This window comes from Ranitomeya variabilis, chromosome 4, assembly GCF_051348905.1.
Source record: "Ranitomeya variabilis isolate aRanVar5 chromosome 4, aRanVar5.hap1, whole genome shotgun sequence".
In the NCBI taxonomy this organism is placed as follows: Eukaryota; Metazoa; Chordata; class Amphibia; order Anura; family Dendrobatidae; genus Ranitomeya; species Ranitomeya variabilis.
In genome coordinates this window covers 759,078,138-759,100,787 of record NC_135235.1, presented here as the reverse complement: position 1 = coordinate 759,100,787, position 22,650 = coordinate 759,078,138, and the positions used below count along the sequence as shown (strand labels likewise).

Sequence of the window (22,650 nt, the reverse complement as noted above, 5' to 3'; positions counted from 1 at the left end):
TTGCCTACGTTTTTTATCCCTAGACGCCCAGCGCCGGCCGGAGGACTAACTAATCCTGGCAGAGGAAAATATAGTCCTGGCTCACCTCTAGAGAAATTTCCCCGAAAAGCAGACAGAGGCCCCCACATATATTGGCGGTGATTATAGATGAAATGACAAACGTAGTATGAAAATAGGTTTAGCAAAATTGAGGTCCGCTTACTAGATAGCAGGAAGACAGAAAGGGCACTTTCCTGGTCAGCTGAAAACACTATCAAAATACCATCCTGAAATTACTTTAAGACTCTAGTATTAACTCATAACATCAGAGTGGCAATTTCAGATCACAAGAGCTTTCCAGACACAGAAACGAAACAACAGCTGTGAACTGGAACAAAATGCAAAAACAAACGAGGACTAAAGTCCAACTTAGCTGGAAGTTGTCTAGCAGCAGGAACATGCACAGAAGGCTTCTGATTACAATGTTGACCGGCATGGAAGTGACAGAGGAGCAAGGCTAAATAGCGACTCCCACATCCTGATGGGAACAGGTGAACAGAGGGGATGATGCACACCAGTTCAATTCCACCAGTGGCCACCGGGGGAGCCCAAAATCCAATTTCACAACATATATATATAATATGTTATCGTATTTCCGGTATCACTTATTATTATCTTTTGTGACCCAGATGGTTATACTGCCTTATGTTGTTATTTATTCGCACTTTGCACTTTTTAGTCTAATATTTATAATCTCTCTATATAATATGTTGTTTGTATATGTATTTATAGGTGATAAATTTGGGCCATAAACTTTTTCAGGTTTTATGTTGATATATTCATATGCTCTTGTATCTAGGCACTTAGCACTTTCACTTTATAGTTATATATCTATTGGTACTCTGCTCACATAGTATATGTTAGCCTATATAAGTAATTTACACATTTTACACATTTTCCAGGTTTGACACATTGCGGTAACTATGAAAGAGAAAGGAACGGAACAATCAGCGCGGGCCCGGCTGCCTCGCTCTTTGACGCTTACACGAGTGGCCATTAGAAGACTTGCGCATGCGCCGTCTCCATGACGGCCCATGTAAGCTTGCGCTTCACGGCCGCGGGTCTATGCGTTTCAATGAAGAGTGATGTCGGCCGCGCCTTCGCAATATGATTCCGGAACTAATTCACTAGTTGCCTTGTGCCACCTGATGCGCTGTGACGCGCCTCCGTACTATACACAACTGATTGGCCAGCCATACTTTAAATACAGCCTCACCCCTCCCCAACACACGCCTCCTGACGAAGAAGCGAAACGTGCGTTGGGGCGGCGGGGACGCCACATTATAGAGACATCTTTTTCATGTAAGTGCTGCTTATTATTGTTTATGTTTTTTTGCATTGCCATCAGTGATTTTGATTGGGCGGTATGCCCCTACACTGGATAGTTGATGTGCATGTAAATTGCAAGTGTGATTTACTATATTATGCAGGCATTACCATGATTGAATAACCGGTATAATACACCGGCAGTGGCTGTCTCTGCTTTCTAAAGTAGCTACCTTGTATAGGTTTGTGCGATTTTAATAGATTTAATAAAATTTTGATATATTGGTACTATATACTGTTTTTCTTTTTTGTGGTTTATATTATATACAGTTTTTTGTGCCGTGAGAGTAGTTATGGGTTCAGTGGTTTTGCCCCTGCAATAGTCAGTCTCTCAAAATGGAGGTGCTTAGTTTTGGTGGGAAAGAGTCTCCAGGCTATGGCGCCCGCCAGGGCGGGAGCGATCTCGGGAACCAGCCGCACTCCCTCTGGTTCCTCCCAGAAATCTCCACCAGGCCCAGGACTGCGGCCGGCTTCAGGGGTAAGGTCGCCCGTGCAACCCCCAGCAAATGGACCACAGAGCGCCGAGGTCGTGGACCGCGTCACGCGGTCAGTGTTCAGGAGCGGGCGGGAACCCCCCTTACCTCCGCTCCACGCTCTGTGCGATATGAGTGAGTATCCTTGGCTGAAGTCTCCTTTACGGTGCTGCAGGCGGCGCGACTCGTCCTCCCTCCTGTTGTGTCACCTGTGGCACTCACAGTCGGCCCGCCTGTGCTTCCGCGGTCTCTTGTTTGCAGGCCGTCGAGGCCGCGGTCTCTGTTGTAGCCGCGTGCCGGACTGTCGGCACCTGTTCCTCCGGTCTCGGGAGTCCCATCGTTAGTCTCCTCCTTCCCGGATCCCCCTTGGTGCAGTAGGAGCACTGGGTAAAAGGTGGGTGCCTGGAAAAGTCTATAAACTCCGCTCGTTTCATGGAGCTCTTCCACCATGCGACCTGCTCTTGCGGTGGTTCGGGTCCCCCTATATTTAATAACCAGCAAAGGCTATGGAGACAGCTGCGGGTCGCTATTAATAGCCTAGGAAGGGGCCATGAATACTGGCCCCCCAGGCTAAAAACATCAGCTCTCATCCACCCCAGAAAAGGCACATCTCTAAGATGCACCAATTCTGGCACTTAGCCTCTCTCTTCCCACTTGCCCTTTAGCGGTGGCAAGTGGGGTTAAAGTTGGGGGGATTGGTGTCACCTTTGTATTGTCGGGTGACATCAAGCCCCGAGGTTAGTAATGAAGAGGCGTCAATAAGATGCCCCCATTGCTAACCCCATAGTCACATTGTAAGAAAACATAAGGCACCCAGAAAAAAGTCCTTTAATTGAAAGAATGACAGACTCCTTTACTAATCTCAATTAAACCATACTTACGACCTCGCCTAATTTCACCGAAGCCCGAAATCTCCTGTAATAAACCGACAATATTCCTAACCTCTGCATCGTTCTGCCCCACGCCGTGATCCATATCTGGGGGAGAAATAGTTTCCAACCTGGACGGAGCCAAGATGTGACCGTAGAGGCTGAGAACCACTGGTGAATGAGCTGCTGCGAGCGCAGCCTCAGTATCTAGCGGTGACATCACTGATGCTCCGTTCCCAGCCAGGCTGAACTGCGGTGACCTCAGTGAGAAACACGCTAGCACCGTAAGAAAGTCGCACGGTACAGAGGTGAGTTTACCGTTAGAATTATTAAAAAATACAGTGTGAGGATCCCTCTATTATTGATAACTAGCCTTGCTGAAGATGACAGTTGAGGGTTGCAGCCCCCAGCTGTGAGTTTTGCCTGGCTTGTTATGAAAAGTAAGGCAAACCTGCGTGGGTTCCCTTTTAATTATGTATTTACCGCACAGCAGCTGATGAATACTCATATCATCCGCTCCTGCTCTCACTGTTATTAGCAGGTGTCGGATGATGGGAGCAGTTGTCCCATCAGCTGATACCAGTGACCGGAGGTAACCAGTATACACAGCTGAGAGCTCCCGTTGTCTTTTGACAGTGGGGGAACTGCGGCTCTCTGACAGTCAGGGATGGTTTCACTGCCGTTCAGAAGCGGTGTTTGCCGTGCTGACATGCATATGACAGCGTGTCCAACACTGTATTGTTGGGCCCCCCCATTCAAGTGAATGGGGTTTGGATCCACTCTGCTCAATGACAGGCTGTATGGACGCATCATGCAGCCTGCCATCTAGAGGTAGCAGAGCCGAGTGTGAGGTCACATCCGTCCGTTCTTGACTTTTCTGCAGCAAATAAGCTGCAAAAAAAGGTCAACCTGCGTATCTGCAGCATTTTTTTTATCATCCATCCAAGTCAATGGGTGAAAAATGATGCAAACCCTCCGAAAGCAGTGACATGCTCTATGTCAAAAAAACGCAGCAAAGCACAAAATCCTGATGGCACAAAAAAAAACAATGTGTGTATGAGATTTCTGAAATCTCATAGACTTTGCTGGTAATGGAAAAAGCAGCTGAAAATTCATACATAAAAAAGCAGCAAAAACGCCCAGTGTTGGCTGTGATTTTACTAAACGTGTCACATGTATTGCCGGCTTCTATTATGTCTATTACCGAATGTTACTGACTTTCTCCGATCTTAAGAAAAATGCTCGTGTTACCGATCATGAATCCGAATGTACCGTATTCGTGCTGAATTTATGTTTGGCGATCGTTTTCTGAACATATTCGCTCATCTCTAATTATGGCCACCACAACCTGCTACACAAAATAAAACCCCACTCAGTATGGAGGCATTTACAGTCCACCACAACCCCAGTATAATGGCCCCTACCAGCCACACATTCAGTATGAGAGTCCCAACAGCTCTTCTCTTAATATGATGCCCCCACAATTCCTGATATTTGAAAAAAACCACACACTACTCAGCCAACCCGGTTCCTGAGGTGCGCTGCTCTGGTCTGTGCGGTGAGTAATGAGGCTCCGTAATACAGGTGTGATGTAGTGACGTCATTGTGCCTGCAGTGCACGGAGTCTCAGACTCAGAAGTGAAGGCTGAATGGTGGATCAGGAGCTTTCCACTCCCTGATTCACTAATCTATTCAGCGGTATCACCGTCATGGGAGTGTGGATATCGCTGAAATTGTGATGATGGGAAGGAGAGGGTGACCAATACCGCACCCCACCGAGCCCTGTCAATTCATAGGCATCATATGGGAGTATGGTGGTAGTATGAGAAGCTTATACTGTGTGGGGGTATGGCGGTACTATGAGAACATTATACTGTGTGGCGGTATGGTGGTACTATGAGAACATTATACTGTGTGTGGGGGTATGGCGGTACTATGAGAACATTATACTGTGTGTGGGGGTATGGCGGTACTATGAGAACATTATACTGTGTGTGGGGGTATGGCGGTACTATGAGAACATTATACTGTGTGTGGGGGTATGGCGGTACTATGAGAACATTATACTGTGTGTGGGGGTATGGCGGTACTATGAGAACATTATACTGTGTGTGGGGTATGGTGGTACTATGAGAACATTATACTGTGTGTGGGGGTATGGCGGTACTATGAGAACATTATACTGTGTGTGGGGGTATGGCGGTACTATGAGAACATTATACTGTGTGTGGGGTATGGTGGTACTATGAGAACATTATACTGTGTGTGGGGTATGGTGGTACTATGAGAACATTATACTGTGTGTGGGGGTATGGCGGTACTATGAGAACATTATACTGTGTGTGGGGGTATGGCGGTACTATGAGAACTTTATACTGTGTGTGGGGGTATGGTGGTACTATGAGAACATTATACTGTGTGTGGGGTATGGTGGTACTATGAGAACATTATACTGTGTGGGGGTATGGCGGTACTATGAGAACATTATACTGTGTGTGGGGGTATGGCAGTACTATGAGAACATTATACTGTGTGTGGGGGGTATGGCGGTAGTGTGAAAATCCCTTTTTTACGAGAGATGCCAGTACTGTGGAAACATTATACTGTGTGAGCGCCATCATATATATTACATAAGGGGTGTAAAAAGGAGAGTCATAAAAAAGACTCCTCAGGGCTGTGCTGCATTTGTACAGACTGCTATCTGCCGTCCAGACGGGACCATGTGACACCAATGGGAAGAGGGAGGGTTTCCGGAGGGAAGAGTCTAGAGGGTGCACCTGGTCAGGAGACCTTGATGGCGCAGTTACTGATATTATAAAGGCCGGAGCCCCAAAGGCAGAACAGATTTGGCGCCAACAAAGGAAAGGGGTGCGGGGAAGAATCTGAGGTACCAGCTCCTGGTAAAGTGCCCGAGGCAGCTGGGTGTGGGGCAGAACCTGCTTACAGGGCATAATGGGGGCATTACACTGTGTGGGGCCAAGAAAGGGGCCCTGTACTAGGAGAACACTCCGCTCCTCACTTCCTGTCCTCCATAGTTGGCTCGTATGTATCTATTACAGGAAACAGAACAACAACGTTATGGTTCTTATAAAGGGGCAACAACAACCCCAAAAGAGTCTCCTCCGTGCAGAAGGGGTTAATGTCCCCGGCTGCGCTCAGTACTGGGGAATCTCCACGGTAGATGCTAGAGTGTATGGGCTCCTTCCAGGTGTGACGTCATTTCCGGGGGCGTGTCCTACCGGGAGGGGGCGTGTTCTCCAAGGCGGCAAAGGAAAGCAGCATGACAGCTTGTGGACGCCATGGAGGTCAGTGGTTTCAGGGTGAAAAATGCTACTTGCCGACCGCTATTCGCTATTGGGGGAGGCCCTGTGGTGGTCGACCTACTTGTCTGTGTGGGGAGTGACCCGTGGTGGGATTTTGGGGGGTGTTGCTGGCTATTGTGGGGGACCGCTGTGGTAGGATTTTGGGGGGCTCCGCTGCTGGCTATTGTGGGGGTTCCCTGCGGTGGGATTTTGGGGGCTCCGCTGCTGCTGGCTATTGTGGGGGGCCTCCGCTGCTGCTACCTATTGTGGGGGATCCCTGCGGTGGGATTTTGGGGGGCTCCGCTGCTGCTGGCTATTGTGGGGGACCCCTGTGGTGGGATTTTGGGGGGCTCTGCTGCTGGCTATTGTGGGGAATCCCTGCGGTGGGATTTTGGGGGGCTCCGCTGCTGCTGCTATTGTGGGGGACCGCTGCGGTGTGGTTTTGGGGGGCTCCGCTGCTGCTGGCTATTGTGGGGGACCGCTGCAGTTTTGGTGGGCTCCGCTGCTGCTGGCTATTGTGGGGGACCCCTGTGGTGGGATTTTGGTGGGCTCCGCTGCTGCTGGCTATTGTGGGGGACCGCTGCGGTGTGGTTTTGGGGGGCTCCGCTGCTGCTGGCTATTGTGGGGGACCGCTGCAGTTTTGGTGGGCTCCGCTGCTGCTGGCTATTGTGGGGGACCGCTGCTTTGTGGTTTTGGGGGGCTCCGCTGCTGGCTATTGTGGGGGACCGCTGCAGTTTTGGTGGGCTCCACTGATGCTGGCTATTGTGGGGGGACCCCTGTGGTGGGGTTTTGGTGGGCTCCGCTGCTGCTGGCTATTGTGGGGGACCCCTGTGGTGGGATTTTGGGGGGCTCTGCTGCTGCTGGCTATTGTGGGGGATCCCTGCGGTGGCATTTTGGGGGCTCCGCTGCTGCTGGCTATTGTGGGGGACCGCTGCGGTGTGGTTTTGGGGGGCTCCGCTGCTGCTGGCTATTGTGGGGGACCGCTGCGGTGTGGTTTTGGGGGGCTCCGCTGCTGCTGGCTATTGTGGGGGACAGCTGCAGTTTTGGTGGGCTCCGCTGATGCTGGCTATTGTGGGGGACCCCTGTGGTGGGATTTTGGTGGGCTCCGCTGCTGCTGGCTATTGTGGGGGACCCCTGCGGTGGGATTTTGGTGGGCTCTGCTGCTGTTGGCTATTGTGGGGGACTGCTGCGGTGTGGTTTTGGGGGGCTCCGCTGCTGCTGGCTATTGTGGGGGGACCCCTGTGGTGGGGTTTTGGGGGGCTCCGCTGCTGCTGGCTATTGTGGGGGATCCCTGCTGTGGGATTTTGGGGGGCTCCGCTGCTGCTGGCTATTGTGGGGGACCCCTGCGGTGTGGTTTTGGGGGGGTTCCGCTGCTGGCTATTGTGGGGGACCCCTGTGGTGGGGTTTTGGTGGGCTCCGCTGCTGCTGGCTATTGTGGGGGACCCCTGTGGTGGGGTTTTGGTGGGCTCCGCTGCTGCTGGCTATTGTGGGGGACCGCTGCGGTTTTGGTGGGCTCCGCTGCTGGCTATTGTGGGGGACCCCTGTGGTGTGGTTTTGGTGGGCTCCGCTGCTGCTGGCTATTGTGGGGACCCCTGTGGTGGGGTTTTGGTGGGCTCCGCTGCTGCTGGCTATTGTGGGGGACCCCTGTGGTGGGATTTTGGTGGGCTCCGCTGCTACTGGCTATTGTGGGGGATCCCTGCTGTGGGATTTTGGGGGGCTCCGCTGCTGCTGGCTATTGTGGGGGACCCCTGCGGTGGCATTTTGGGGGCTCCGCTGCTGCTGGCTATTGTGAGGGACCCCTGTGGTGGGGTTTTGGTGGGCTCCGCTGCTGCTGGCTATTGTGGGGGACCCCTGTGGTGGGGTTTTGGTGGGCTCCGCTGCTGCTGGCTATTGTGGGGGACCGCTGCGGTGTGGTTTTGGGGGGCTCCGCTGCTGCTGGCTATTGTGGGGGACCGCTGCAGTTTTGGTGGGCTCCACTGATGCTGGCTATTGTGGGGGACCCCTGTGGTGGGATTTTGGTGGGCTCCGCTGCTGCTGGCTATTGTGGGGGACCCCTGCGGTGGGATTTTGGTGGGCTCTGCTGCTGCTGGCTATTGTGGGGGACCGCTGCGGTGTGGTTTTGGGGGGCTCCGCTGCTGCTGGCCTTTGTGGGGGGACCCCTGTGGTGGGGTTTTGGTGGGCTCCGCTGCTGCTGGCTATTGTGGGGGACCCCTGCGGTGGGATTTTGGTGGGCTCCGCTGCTGCTGGCTATTGTGGGGGACCCCTGTGGTGTGGTTTTGGGGGGTTCCGCTGCTGGCTATTGTGGGGGACCCCTGTGGTGTGGTTTTGGTGGGCTCCGCTGCTGCTGGCTATTGTGGGGGACCCCTGTGGTGGGGTTTTGGTGGGCTCCGCTGCTGCTGGCTATTGTGGGGGACCCCTGTGGTGGGGTTTTGGTGGGCTCCGCTGCTGCTGGCTATTGTGGGGGACCCCTGTGGTGGGGTTTTGGTGGGCTCCGCTGCTGCTGGCTATTGTGGGGGACCCCTGTGGTGGGATTTTGGGGGGCTCTGCTGCTGCTGGCTATTGTGGGGGACTCCTGCGGTGGGATTTTGGGGGGCTCCGCTGCTGCTGGCTATTGTGGGGGACCCCTGTGGTGTGGTTTTGGGGGGTTCCGCTGCTGGCTATTGTGGGGGACCCCTGTGGTGTGGTTTTGGTGGGCTCCGCTGCTGCTGGCTATTGTGGGGGACCCCTGTGGTGGGGTTTTGGTGGGCTCCGCTGCTGCTGGCTATTGTGGGGGACCCCTGTGGTGGGGTTTTGGTGGGCTCCGCTGCTGCTGGCTATTGTGGGGGACCCCTGTGGTGGGGTTTTGGTGGGCTCCGCTGCTGCTGGCTATTGTGGGGGACCCCTGTGGTGGGATTTTGGGGGGCTCTGCTGCTGCTGGCTATTGTGGGGGACCGCTGCGGTGTGGTTTTGGGGGGCTCCGCTGCTGCTGGCTATTGTGGGGGACCGCTGCAGTTTTGGTGGGCTCCACTGATGCTGGCTATTGTGGGGGACCCCTGTGGTGGGATTTTGGTGGGCTCCGCTGCTGCTGGCTATTGTGGGGGACCCCTGCGGTGGGATTTTGGTGGGCTCTGCTGCTGCTGGCTATTGTGGGGGACCGCTGCGGTGTGGTTTTGGGGGGCTCCGCTGCTGCTGGCCTTTGTGGGGGGACCCCTGTGGTGGGGTTTTGGTGGGCTCCGCTGCTGCTGGCTATTGTGGGGGACCCCTGCGGTGGGATTTTGGTGGGCTCCGCTGCTGCTGGCTATTGTGGGGGACCCCTGTGGTGTGGTTTTGGGGGGTTCCGCTGCTGGCTATTGTGGGGGACCCCTGTGGTGTGGTTTTGGTGGGCTCCGCTGCTGCTGGCTATTGTGGGGGACCCCTGTGGTGGGGTTTTGGTGGGCTCCGCTGCTGCTGGCTATTGTGGGGGACCCCTGTGGTGGGGTTTTGGTGGGCTCCGCTGCTGCTGGCTATTGTGGGGGACCCCTGTGGTGGGGTTTTGGTGGGCTCCGCTGCTGCTGGCTATTGTGGGGGACCCCTGTGGTGGGATTTTGGGGGGCTCTGCTGCTGCTGGCTATTGTGGGGGACTCCTGCGGTGGGATTTTGGGGGGCTCCGCTGCTGCTGGCTATTGTGGGGGACCCCTGTGGTGGGCTTTTGGGGGGACCTGCTGCTGCTTGCTATTGTGGGATTTTGTGGGGGGGGACTGCTGCTGGCTGTTGTGGTGGACTTCTGTGGTAGGCAACCTGCTTTTGTGAGGGGGGCTGCAGGCTATTGGGGGACCCCTGACCTGCTTGTGTGGGGGGGGCGACCTGCTGCATGCAATTGGGGGTGACCCATTTTAGTGGGGGGGTGACCTGCTTGTGGGGGGGGACCTGCTGCTGGCAATTGGGGGGACCCCTGTGGTGGGATTTAGGGGTGACCTGCTTATGGGGAGACTTGTTTGGGGTGGGAGACCTGCTGCTGGCTATTGGGGTGACCCCTGTGGTGTGATTTGGGGGCGACCTGCATGCGGGGGACCCCTTTTAGTGAGGGTGACCTGCTTATGGTTGGGTTTGGGGAGGCGACCTGCTTGTTGCGGGACCCCTTTTAGTGGGGGCGACCTGCTTGTGGAGGGGTGACCTGCTGATGGCTATTGATGGGCCCCTGTGGTGGGGTTTGGGGGTGACCTGCTGGCTATTGTTGGGGACCCCTGTGGTGGGGTTTGGAGGTGACGTGCTGCTTACGGGGTGGACCCCTTTTAGTGGGGGCGACCTGCTGCTGGCTATTGGGGAGACCCTGGTGATGGGGTATGAGGGCGACATGCTTGTGGTCGGGTTTTGGGAGGGCGTGACCTGCTGTCTATTGGGGGGGACCCTTGTGGTGGATGTGGGGGGAGACCTGCTGCAAGCTATTGGGGGACCCCTGTGGTAGGATGCGGGGGTGACCTGCTTGTGGTGGGATGTGGGGAGGCGACCTGCATGTGAGGGGTGACCTGCTGCAGGCTATTTGGGGGACCCCTGTGGTGAGATTTGAGGGCGACCTGCTTGTTGTTGAATGTGGGGAGGCGACCTGCTTGTCGTTGAATGTGGGGAGGCGACCTGCTTGTCGTTGAATGTGGGGAGGCGACCTGCTTGTCGTTGAATGTGGGGAGGCGACCTGCTTGTCGTTGAATGTGGGGAGGCGACCTGCTTGTCGTTGAATGTGGGGAGGCGACCTGCTTGTCGTTGAATGTGGGGAGGCGACCTGCTTGTCGTTGAATGTGGGGAGGCGACCTGCTTGTCGTTGAATGTGGGGAGGCGACCTGCTTGTCGTTGAATGTGGGGAGGCGACCTGCTTGTCGTGGAATGTGGGGAGGCGACCTGCTGCTGGCTATTGGGGGGATCCCTTGGTGGGATTTGGGGATGACCTGCTGCTTATAGATGGAACCCTTTTATTGGGGGGTGACCTGCTGCTTACTGGGGGATCCCTTTTATTGGGGGCGACCTGCTTATGGGTTGGGTTTGGGGGGGGGCTGAAGAGGGTTTAAGCTGGGTGGGGGGTGGACATCGAAGGGGGTGTGTGCTGGGTGGGGGGGTCCACGTCCGATGGGTGTTGGATGTCCGATGGGGGTTTGTGGGGGTTGGACATCCGAAGGGGGTGTGTGCTGGGTGGGGGGGTCCACGTCCGATGGGGGTTTGTGCTCGGGAGGGGGGGTCTACGTGTGATGGGGGTTTGTGCGGGGTGGGGGGTCTGCATCTGGGGGTTTGCTGGGTGGGGGGTTCCGCGTCCGGTGGGGGTTGGACGTCCGATGGTGGTTTGTGGGGGTTGGACGTCCGATGGGGGTTGGACGTCCGATGGGGGTTGGACGTCCGATGGGGGTTTGTGGGGGTTGGACGTCCGATGAGAGTTTAAGCTGGGGTGGCGTTCGATTGGAGGGGTGTCTGATGGGATTTATGGTTGGGGCAGGGGGCGCCATATTTGGATTTACGCTTGAGGGGAGGGAATGTCTGGTGGGCTTTGGATTTATCCTGTGGGGTCCGCTGGTTAATGTGAGGTGGATGTTCCTGACTGGGGGAGCGAGGTTATGCTGTGTGGCCATCTGGTTGATGTGGGGGGGGGGGGGGGCTAATGCTTCATTGGGGTACACAAAAAAAATATGAGTGTATGCTGCTTATGCTATGCAAAAAAAAAAGGTATTTCCCTGTAGAGTAGGCCACACCACCAACTGGCACGAAGCTAATCCTTTTTAGCTTAATGTCAGTAGGAGGCAGACATGGGTCTGGACCACCCAGCTCAGTTCTGACTTAGGTTTTGGGGGTTTTTTTTTATTAACGATTTTCCTTTTTCTTTTTTTTTTTCTTTTTTCAGATACGGCTTTTGAGGGCGACAGTGGAATTGTCACTCTAATCTCCCACCTAGAATTGTCACTACCATATCATCTGTGGTCTACGAGGCAAGGCCCTAACACATCAAAAGTGTTTGTGGTTCCCCAGAGGACGGTCCATGCCACGAATCCCCCTACCCTCTGGCCCCCCCCAGAGCCAGATAGAGTAGGGAGGGAAGACTAATCCGTTATGTGCCAGCCGCCGAAAGGTCTGCGTCCAGGTTATTCCATGCCCATCTTCATCATCGGTCTGTGAAGAATGATGTGTGACCTTCAGGACAGGTATATCCTACCAGGCAGTGAGGGGGCTACTTTAAAAAAAAAAAAAAAAATGGAAAGGACAGGACAAGTATGTCCTAGTTTGCCCCTGAGCAATATGGACATCTTCTGGGGAAACCTTCCTATTCATGCAGCCTCCATGTTTTCCAGAGGCTCCTGTGACCCTGCTCTTAAAATATCCAGGCTTCGGTCTAGGCCTTCTCTGGTGGCCGGTCCACACCGCCAGTGCCCTGAACAATCATGCACGCCAACTTTCTAGTGTGTCCTACTCTGCACCTATCAGTTTAAGAGTACTTCGCTTCTGCAACAGAGGACTAAAGTCTGCCTCCCAAGAGATCTGCTGTTCAATTTTGGTTGTTTTGGAAATGTTCTGTCCAAAAAAACGACGGGACAACTCTCCGACCCGCCAGGAAAAGATGAGACCTTCCTTTAGGCCAACCCCCTCCTGGCATCCATGAACCCACCAGCACTGGTCTGCTAGGCCTGGATCTAGCAGACTCTCTTCGACATGATGGGGCGTTCCCACCTTGGATGTTTCTCAGGGTCGGCTGCCGTGTCCTTCACAATTCAAGGCCGGTATTACGATCTCTGGTCTGGGACACCGAAACCTCAGACATCGGAGGCAGGCCTGGGGGGAACAGAGCCACATACCAAACCGACAGTCCAACCCACATGCACCAACAGCATACTACAGTTTTACAATACTTTAGAAATGCATAAAATGAAACAAGCAAAGGCATAAAGTTATTCAATGCAAAAAAATGCAGTTTTATAAAATTGGAAATGTTTCTATATCTAATGGTAAAATGATATTTATCCAGTATTTCTATAAGTAAAAGTCTGAGATTTCTGTGGGAAATGGTAATTTGTTCCTCTTAAACCAGTTCTGAATGTAAATAAAACATTACTCTGATGAAGTCTCCACATTGTATTTTCGCCTTTCATTTCATGCGCAGGGCAGGACAAGCCCATGATGTATCTGTGTAACACATGGAAGGTGCTATAATAACAGCCGTAGGCTGGTTTCACACCAGCGTTCGGCAGGGCTGCGGATGGCAGCCTTCTTCCTCCGTTAAGGCTACTTTCACACTAACGTCGCTTGCTGTACGTCTCAATGCGTCATTTTGGAGAAAAAACGCATCCTGCAAAGTTGCCTGCATGATGCGTTTTTTCTCCATAGACTTTCATTAGCAACACATTGGGACGGATTGCCACACGTCGCATCCATCATGCGACAGATGCGTCGTGTTTTGGCGGACCGTCGGCACAAAAAAAGTTCCATGTAACTTTTTTGTGCGTCGAGTCCGCCATTTTTGACCGCGCATGCGTGGCCGAAACTCCGCCCCCTCCTCCCCGGAACTCACAATAGGCCCCGGATGCGTTGTACAACTGCCTCCGCTGCCCACGTTGTTCTACATAAAACATACTGTCCGTCGGGCCGACGGTTTGCGACGGCCCGTACCGACTGACTAGTGTGAAAGTAGCCTTAGCCCTGCTCACTGCCACAACTCTTCATTCAGTTCCGCCTACGTCTGCATGCGTCCTGCATACCCTATCTTTAATATTGGGTACGCAGGCCAAGCGGATGCCTCCGCATGCGTTGTTTTAACGCTGCGCCGACTGCAATAAAATGCAACATGTTGCGTTCGACGCAGTTCAGCGCATCTTCAAAATGAGGCATGCCTGCGTACTCAATGTTAGATAGGGGACGCATGCAGACTTAGGCGGAGCTGAAGGAAGAGGCGCAGCAGTGGGCGGGGCTTAATGGAGGAAGAAGGCTGCCGAACGCTGGTGTGAAACCTGCCTGAGACAGGTAAGCCACCTTTGAAACAATGTTCACATGTACAAGCTCTTAGCCCCTTTGTGGCGGGGCCAATTTTTTAAAATCTGACCAGTGTCACTTTATATAGTAATAACTCTGGAATGCTTCAACATCCCATTGATTTTGAGATTAATTTTTTTTTTCATGTTATATTAGACTTTATGATAATGGTAAACTTGAGTTGATATGTTTTGATTTATTTTGTAAAAAATCAGAAATTTTACTAATTTTAAAAAATATAAATTTTTAATGATTTTCCCTTTAAGGCCGGAGTCACACTAGAGAGGAATACGGACGAGTGCTATGAGAGAAAAAAATCGCATAGCACTCGAACCAATGTTAATCTCCCATCACTTTTTTTTTCACGGCCGTATATGTGCGAGTGAAATTGCAGTATGCTGTGATTTGCACCGTATATCAGCCGAGACTCGCCAATGAAAGTCTATTTGTGCAAGAAAAACTCACACCACACGGGCCATCAGTGTGACTTGCGAGAAATACGCAACGGTGTCCTTTGAAAGGCCGACAATTCAGGTGCAGTGTACAGTAAAATCACACTGACAGGTTACAATAGAATAGACATATACACACAGTATAGGTGTATATAAAATCTAAAGAGATACACTACAGACCAAAAGTTTGGACACACCTCATTTAAAGATTTTTCTGTATTTCATGACTGAAAATTGTATATTCACACTGAAGGCATCAAAACTATGAATTAACACATGTGGAATTATATACTTAATTTCAGTTTCACACTTTTTTGTTATGTCTTATATTCTAGGTTCTTCAAAGTAGCCACCTTTTTCTTTGATGACTGCTTTGCACACTCTTGGCATTCTCTTTATGAGCTGCAAGAGGTAGTCACTTGGAATGATTTTCACTTCACAGGTGTGCCCTGTCAGGTTTAATAAGTGGGATTTCTTGCCTTATAAATGGGTTTGGGACCATCAGTTGTGTTGTGCAGAAGTCTGGTGGATACACAGCTGATAGTCCTACTGAATAGACTGTTAGCTGCTTTTTTCCTGCCATAATACAAATTCTAAGTAAAGAAAAACGAGTGGCCATCATTACTTTAAGAAATGAAGATCAGTCAGTCCGAAAAATTGGGAAAACTGAAAGTGTCCCCAAGTGCAGTGGCAAAAACCACCAAGCGCTACTAAGAAACTGGCTCACATGAGGACCGCCCCAGGAAAGGAATACCAAGAGTCACCTCTGCTTCTGAGGATAAGTTTATCCGAGTCACCAGCCTCAGAAATCGCAGGTTAACAGCAGCTCAGATTAGAGACCAGGTCAATGCCACACAGAGTTCTAGCAGCAGACACATCTCTACAACAACTGTTAGGGCTTGTTTCCATTTGCGAGAAACACATCCGTATCTCGCATGTGGAAACCAAGCTGTGGCGCCGGCACTTTGGAGCAAAGCGTGCAGCTCCATGTGTTCCTATGCGGCTGCATGCTCCGCTCTGGAGTGCCGGTGCTACAGCTTGGTTTCCACATGCAAGATACGGACGTGTTTCTCGCAAATGGAAACAAGCCCTTAAGAGGAGACTTTGTGCAGCAGGCCTTCATGGTAAAATAGCTGCTAGGAAACCACTGCTAAGGACAGGCAACAAGCAGAAGAGACTTGTTTGGGCTAAATAACGCAAGGAATGGACATTAGACCAGTGGAAACCTGTGCTTTGGTCAGATGAGTCCGAATTTTAGATCTTTGGTTCCAACCACCGTGTCTTTGTACACAGAAAAGGTGAACGGATGGACTCTAAATGCCTGGTTTCCACCGTGAAGCATGGAGGAGGAGGTGTGATGGTGTGGGGGGCTTTGCTGGTGACACTGTTGGGGATTTATTCAAAATTGAAGGCATACTGAACCAGCATGGCTACCACAGCATCTTGCAGCGACATGCTATACCATCCGGTTTGCTTTTAGTTGGACCATCATTTATTTTTCAACAGGACAATGACCCCAAACACACCTCCAGGCTGTGTAAGGGCTATTTGACCAAGAAGGAGAGTGATGGGGTGCTACGCCAGATGACCTGGCCACCACAGTCACCAGACCTGAACCCAATCGAGATGGTTTGGGGTGATCTGGACCACAGAGTGAAGGCAAAAGGGCCAACAAGTGCTAAGCATCTCTGGGAACTCCTTCAAGATTGTTGGAAGACCATTCCCAGTGACTACCTCTTGAAGCTCATCAAGAGACTGCCAAGAGTGTGCAAAGCCGTCATCAAAGCAAAAGGTGGCTACTTTGAAAAACCTAGAATATAAGACATTTTCAGTTGCCTTACACTTTTATTAAGTATATAATTCCACATAGTTTTGATGCCTTCAGTGTGAATGTACAGTTTTCATAGTCATGAAAATACATAAAAATCTTTAAATGAGGTGTGTCTAAACATTTGGTCTATACTGTCTGTGTGTGTATGTATGTGTGTGTGTGTATATGTATATGTGTATATACAGGTCCTTCTCAAAAAATTAGCATATAGTGTTAAATTTCATTATTTACCATAATGTAATGATTACAATTAAACTTTCATATATTATAGATTCATTATCCCCCAACTGAAATTTGTCAGGTCTTTTATTGTTTTAATACTGATGATTTTGGCATACAACTCCTGATAACCCAAAAAACCTGTCTCAATAAATTAGCATATCAAGAAAAGGTTCTCTAAACGACCTATTACCCTAATCTTATGAATCAACTAATTAACTCTAAACACATGCAAAAGATACCTGAGGCTTTTAAAAACTCCCTGCCTGGTTCATTACTCAAAACCCCCATCATGGGTAAGACTAGCGACCTGACAGATGTCAAGAAGGCCATCATTGACACCCTCAAGCAAGAGGGTAAGACCCAGAAAGAAATTTCTCAACAAATAGGCTGTTCCCAGAGTGCTGTATCAAGGCACCTCAATGGTAAGTCTGTTGGAAGGAAACAATGTGGCAGAAAACGCTGTACAACGAGAAGAGTTGACCAGACCCTGAGGAAGATTGTGGAGAAGGACCGATTCCAGACCTTGGGGAACCTGAGGAAGCAGTGGACTGAGTCTGGTGTGGAAACATCCAGAGCCACCGTGCACAGGCGTGTGCAGGAAATGGGCTACAGGTGCCGCATTCCCCAGGTAAAGCCACTTTTGAACCATAAACAGCAGCACTGGACTGTTGCTAAGTGGTCCCAAGTACTTTTTTCTGATGAAAGCAAATTTTGCATGTCATTCGGAAATCAAGGTGCCAGAGTGTGGAGGAAGACTGGGGAGAAGGAAATGCCAAAATGCCTGAAGTCCAGTGTCAAGTACCCACAGTCAGTGATGGTGTGGGGTGGGGTGCCATGTCAGCTGCTGGTGTTGGTCCACTGTGTTTCATCAAGGGCAGGGTCAATGCAGCTAGCTATCAGGAGATTTTGGAGCACTTCATGCTTCCATCGGCTGAAATGCTTTATGGAGATGAAGATTTCATTTTTCAGCACGACCTGGCACCTGCTCACAGTGCCAAAACCACTGGTAAATGGTTTACTGACCATGGTATTACTGTGCTCAATTGGCCTGCCAACTCTCCTGACCTGAACCCCATAGAGAATCTGTGGGATATTGTGAAGAGAAAGTTGAGAGACGCAAGACCCAACACTCTGGATGAGCTTAAGGCCGCTATTGAAGCATCCTGGGCCTCCATAACATCTCAGCAGTGTCACAGGCTGATTGCCTCCATGCCACGCCGCATTGAAGCAGTCATTTCTGCCAAAGGATTCCCGACCAAGTATTGAGTGCATAACTGAACATTATTATTTGATGTTTTTTTTGTTTGTTATTAAAAAACACTTATTTGATTGGCCGGGTGAAATATGCTAATTTATTGAGACAGGTTTTTTGGGTTATCAGGAGTTGTATGCCAAAATCATCAGTATTAAAACAATAAAAGACCTGACAAATTTCAGTTGGTGGATAATGAATCTATAATATATGAAAGTTTAATTGTAATCATTACATTATGGTAAATAATGAAATTTAACACTATATGCTAATTTTTTGAGAAGGACCTGTATATAATATATCACACGGACAGCGGAATAGCTGATAGTTAATTTGTCGGCTTCTGTTAAATCATTGCAGAGGCTGACAGGATAGGAGACATGGTTTACATACAGTAAACCATTGCAGAACAGTTAGACTTATATAGGTCAGTGACTAATACGGTTAGTAGTGTGTGTGTGTGTGTGTAAAATTTGGGGCCTGTATGTATTTAATAATGTTTTCACTGAAAAAACTGGCGTGGGCTCCCGCACATTTTTCTGTGCCACAGAGGGAAAGCCAGTGACTGAGGACAGATATTATAGCCTAGAGAGGGACCATGGTTATTGCCACCCCAGAAAAGGTGCATCTGTAAGATGCGCCAATTCTGGCACTCAGCCTCTGTCTTCTCACTGCCCTGTAGCGGTGGCATATGGGGTAATAAGGGGTTAATTTCACCTTTGTATTGTAAGGTGACATTAGGCCAGCTTAGTAATGGAGAGATGTCTGATAGATGCCTCTCCATTACTAACCTGTGGGCTTGATGTTACTTGACAATAAAAAGGTGACATCAACCGCACAATTATGAACCCCTCTGCTACAGGGCAAGTGGGAAGAGCGAGGCTAAGTGCCAGAATTGGCACATCTATAAGATGCGCCATTTCTGCGACGGCTGAGAGCTGATGGTTTTTAGCCTGTGGGGCTGCCAATATCCATGGCCTCTTCACAGGCTATAAATATCAGCCTACAGCTGTCTGCCTAGCATTTGCTGGTTGGATTTTATGTCAATATTTTGTGTCCCCCTGTAAAATAGCCAGTAAAGGCTAAGCAAACAGCTGTGAGCTGATATTAATAGCCTGGGAACCTTTATGGTTATTGGCTCCTTTCCAGAATAGTAACATCAGCTGTCAGCTTTCCCACTGCTGGTTATGAAAATTATGCGGGAGCCCATGCAGGCTTTATTTTTTGAAAAATAAACATTTTGCATTTCACGCAGGTTTCTTAGTTGTTTTTTTTTACAGCATATGTAGGTTAATTATGTTAATGCTCCTACATGGGTGTGTGTGTGTCTTTAGTTAATATTAATGAGGGTATCTCGTGAAGAGTTTGAATAAGGAAATGCATCAAATTCCTTTATTTATTTTTTAATATATCTTTATTTAGCGCTCACGATTTACAGAAACGCATCAAATCCGCATAAAAAAGTACAGAATTTCCACTGCGTTTTCTGCTAAGAGACGCACTAACCATGCAGACATTTCCTCAAGCAAATCTGCAACGTGCGCACATAGCCTTAACCATTATGCGTCCATATTCATTAATGAGCAGAACCACGTGACCGCTGAACACAGGAAGAGCTGCCCGGAGACCATCGGACATGCAGGGACCGCAGCAGGAGCAGGTGAGTATGTGACAGCCGCCGCTTCCCCGCCGACAATGACTCGAGTATAAGCCGAGAGGGTCTCTTTCTGCCCCAAAAAATTTCGGCTTATACGCAAGTATATACGGTACAGCACTCTAGAAGGGTGTGTATAAGGCCATATAGGTGCTGGTGGTACTATATATGGGGAAAACCTGGTGACAGGTTCCCTTTAAGAAACCTATGGAACTAGGTTAAAATTAGCATTTTTTTGGATGGTGAAAAACTTGTAATTTAAATATTGATGGTGGCTGAACTGCAGGTGGTCTGTGTCGCTTCATAAGTTTAAGGCCGGGGTCACACTAGCGTAGAATACGGACGAGCGCTATGTGAGAAAGCATCGCATGGCACTCGGACCAGTGTTAATCTATGGGGCAGATCACATCTGTGATTATTTTTTCATGCCAAATCAGCATACGAGAACAATCGCAGCATATATACCTGACAGGGGCCCATACAGTCTATATCTACAATAATATATACCTGACAGGGGCCCATACATTCTGATATCATCACTAATATATATACCTGACAGGGGCCCATACAGTCTATATCTACAATAATATATACCTGACAGGGGCCCATACATTCTGATATCATCACTAATATATACCTGACAGGGGCCCATACATTCTGATATCATCACTAATATATACCTGACAGGAGCCCATACAGTCTATATCTACAATAATATATACCTGACAGGAGCCCATACAGTCTATATCTACAATAATATATACCTGACAGGAGCCCATACATTCTGATATCATCACTAATATATACCTGACAGGAGCCCGTACAGTCTATATCTACAATAATATATACCTGACAGGAGCCCGTACAGTCTATATCTACAATAATATATACCTGACAGGAGCCCATACAGTCTATATCTACAATAATATATACCTGACAGGAGCCTGTACAGTCTGTATCTACAATAATATATACCTGACAGGAGCCCATACATTCTGATATCATCACTAATATATACCTGACAGGGGCCCATACATTCTGATATCATCACTAATATATACCTGACAGGGGCCCATACATTCTGATATCATCACTAATATATACCTGACAGGGGCCCATACATTCTGATATCATCACTAATATATACCTGACAGGGGCCCATACATTCTGATATCATCACTAATATATACCTGACAGGAGCCCATACAGTCTATATCTACAATAATATATACCTGACAGGAGCCCATACAGTCTATATCTACAATAATATATACCTGACAGGAGCCCGTACAGTCTATATCTACAATAATATATACCTGACAGGAGCCCGTACAGTCTATATCTACAATAATATATACCTGACAGGAGCCCGTACAGTCTATATCTACAATAATATATACCTGACAGGAGCCCGTACAGTCTGTATCTACAATAATATATGCCTGACAGGAGCCCATACATTCTGATATCATCACTAATATATACCTGACGGGGCCCATACATTCTGATATCATCACTAATATATATACCTGACGGGGCCCATACATTCTGATATCACTAATATATATACCTGACAGGGCCCATACATTCTGATATCACTAATATATATACCTGACGGGGCCCATACATTCTGATATCACTAATATATACCTGACAGGGCCCATACATTCTGATATTATCAGTAATATATACCTGACAGGGGCCCATGCATTCTGATACCATCACTAATATATACCTGACAGGGGCCCATACATTCTGATATCATCACTAATATATATACCTGACAGGGGCCCATACATTCTGATATCATCACTAATATATACCTGACAGGGGCCCATACATTCTGATATCACTAATATATACCTGACAGGAGCCCGTACATTCTGATATCATCACTAATATATATACCTGACAGGAGCCCATATATTCTGATATCATCAGTAATATATACCTGACAGGGGCCCATACATTCTGATATCATCACTAATATATACCTGACAGGAGCCCATACATTCTGATATCATCACTAATATATATACCTGACAGGGCCCATACATTCTGATATCACTAATATATACCTGACAGGGCCCATACATTCTGATACCATCACTAATATATACCTGACATGGGCCCATACATTCTGATATCATCACTAATATATATACCTGACAGGGGCCCATACATTCTGATATCATCACTAATATATACCTGACAGGGGCCCATACATTCTGATATCACTAATATATACCTGACAGGGCCCATACATTCTGATATTATCAGTAATATATACCTGACAGGAGCCCACACATTCTGATATCATCACTACTGTAATATATACCTCACAGAGGCCCATACATTCTGATATTATCACTAATATACACCTGACAGGAGCCCACACATTCTGATATCATCACTAATATATACCTGACAGGAGCCCGTACAGTCTACAGTATATCTACAGTAATATATACCTGACAGGAGCCCGTACAGTCTACAGTATATCTACAGTAATATATACCTGACAGGAGCCCGTACAGTCTATATCTACAATAATATATGCCTGAAAGGAGTCTGTACAGTCTATATCTACAATAATATATACCAGGAAGGAGCCCATACACTCTAGCATCTTCAGTAGTGAGCCGGCTAGAGTGTATGGGCTGCAGTCAGGGAACCAGGAAGGAGCCCATACAGTCTATATCTACAATAATATATACCTGACAGGAGCCCGTACAGTCTATATCTACAATAATATATACCAGGAAGGAGCCCATACACTCTAGCATCTTCAGTAGTGAGCCGGCTAGAGTGTATGGGCTGCAGTCAGGGAACCAGGAAGGAGCCCGTACAGTCTATATCTACAATAATATATACCTGACAGGAGCCCGTACAGTCTGTATCTACAATAATATATACCTGACAGGAGCCTGTACAGTCTGTATCTACAATAATATATACCTGACAGTAGCCCGTACAGTCTATATCTACAATAATATATACCTGACAGGAGTCCGTACAGTCTATATCTACAATAATATATACCTGACAGGAGCCCGTACAGTCTATATCTACAATAATATATACCTGACAGGAGCCCGTACAGTCTATATCTACAATAATATATACCTGACAGGAGCCCGTACAGTCTGTATCTACAATAATATATACCTGACAGGAGCCTGTACAGTCTATATCTACAATAATATATATCTGACAGGAGCCCGTACAGTCTATATCTACAATAATATATACCTGACAGGAGCCCGTACAGTCT

General features: G+C 49.0%; 1 protein-coding gene and 1 long non-coding RNA gene across 4 annotated transcripts in view; one reads left to right on the top strand and one right to left on the bottom strand.

Annotated features, from left to right (window-relative positions):
• LOC143766871 (uncharacterized) overlaps positions 1-22,650 on the bottom strand; it is a 73,367-nt gene that overhangs the window by 47,369 nt on the left and 3,348 nt on the right. The gene's annotated exons all lie outside the window — the stretch shown is intronic.
• Positions 5,910-13,065, top strand: LOC143766811 (uncharacterized). Its single transcript, XR_013213643.1, has 2 exons — positions 5,910-6,012; positions 11,849-13,065. It is a non-coding gene; the product is annotated as an uncharacterized LOC143766811 (long non-coding RNA).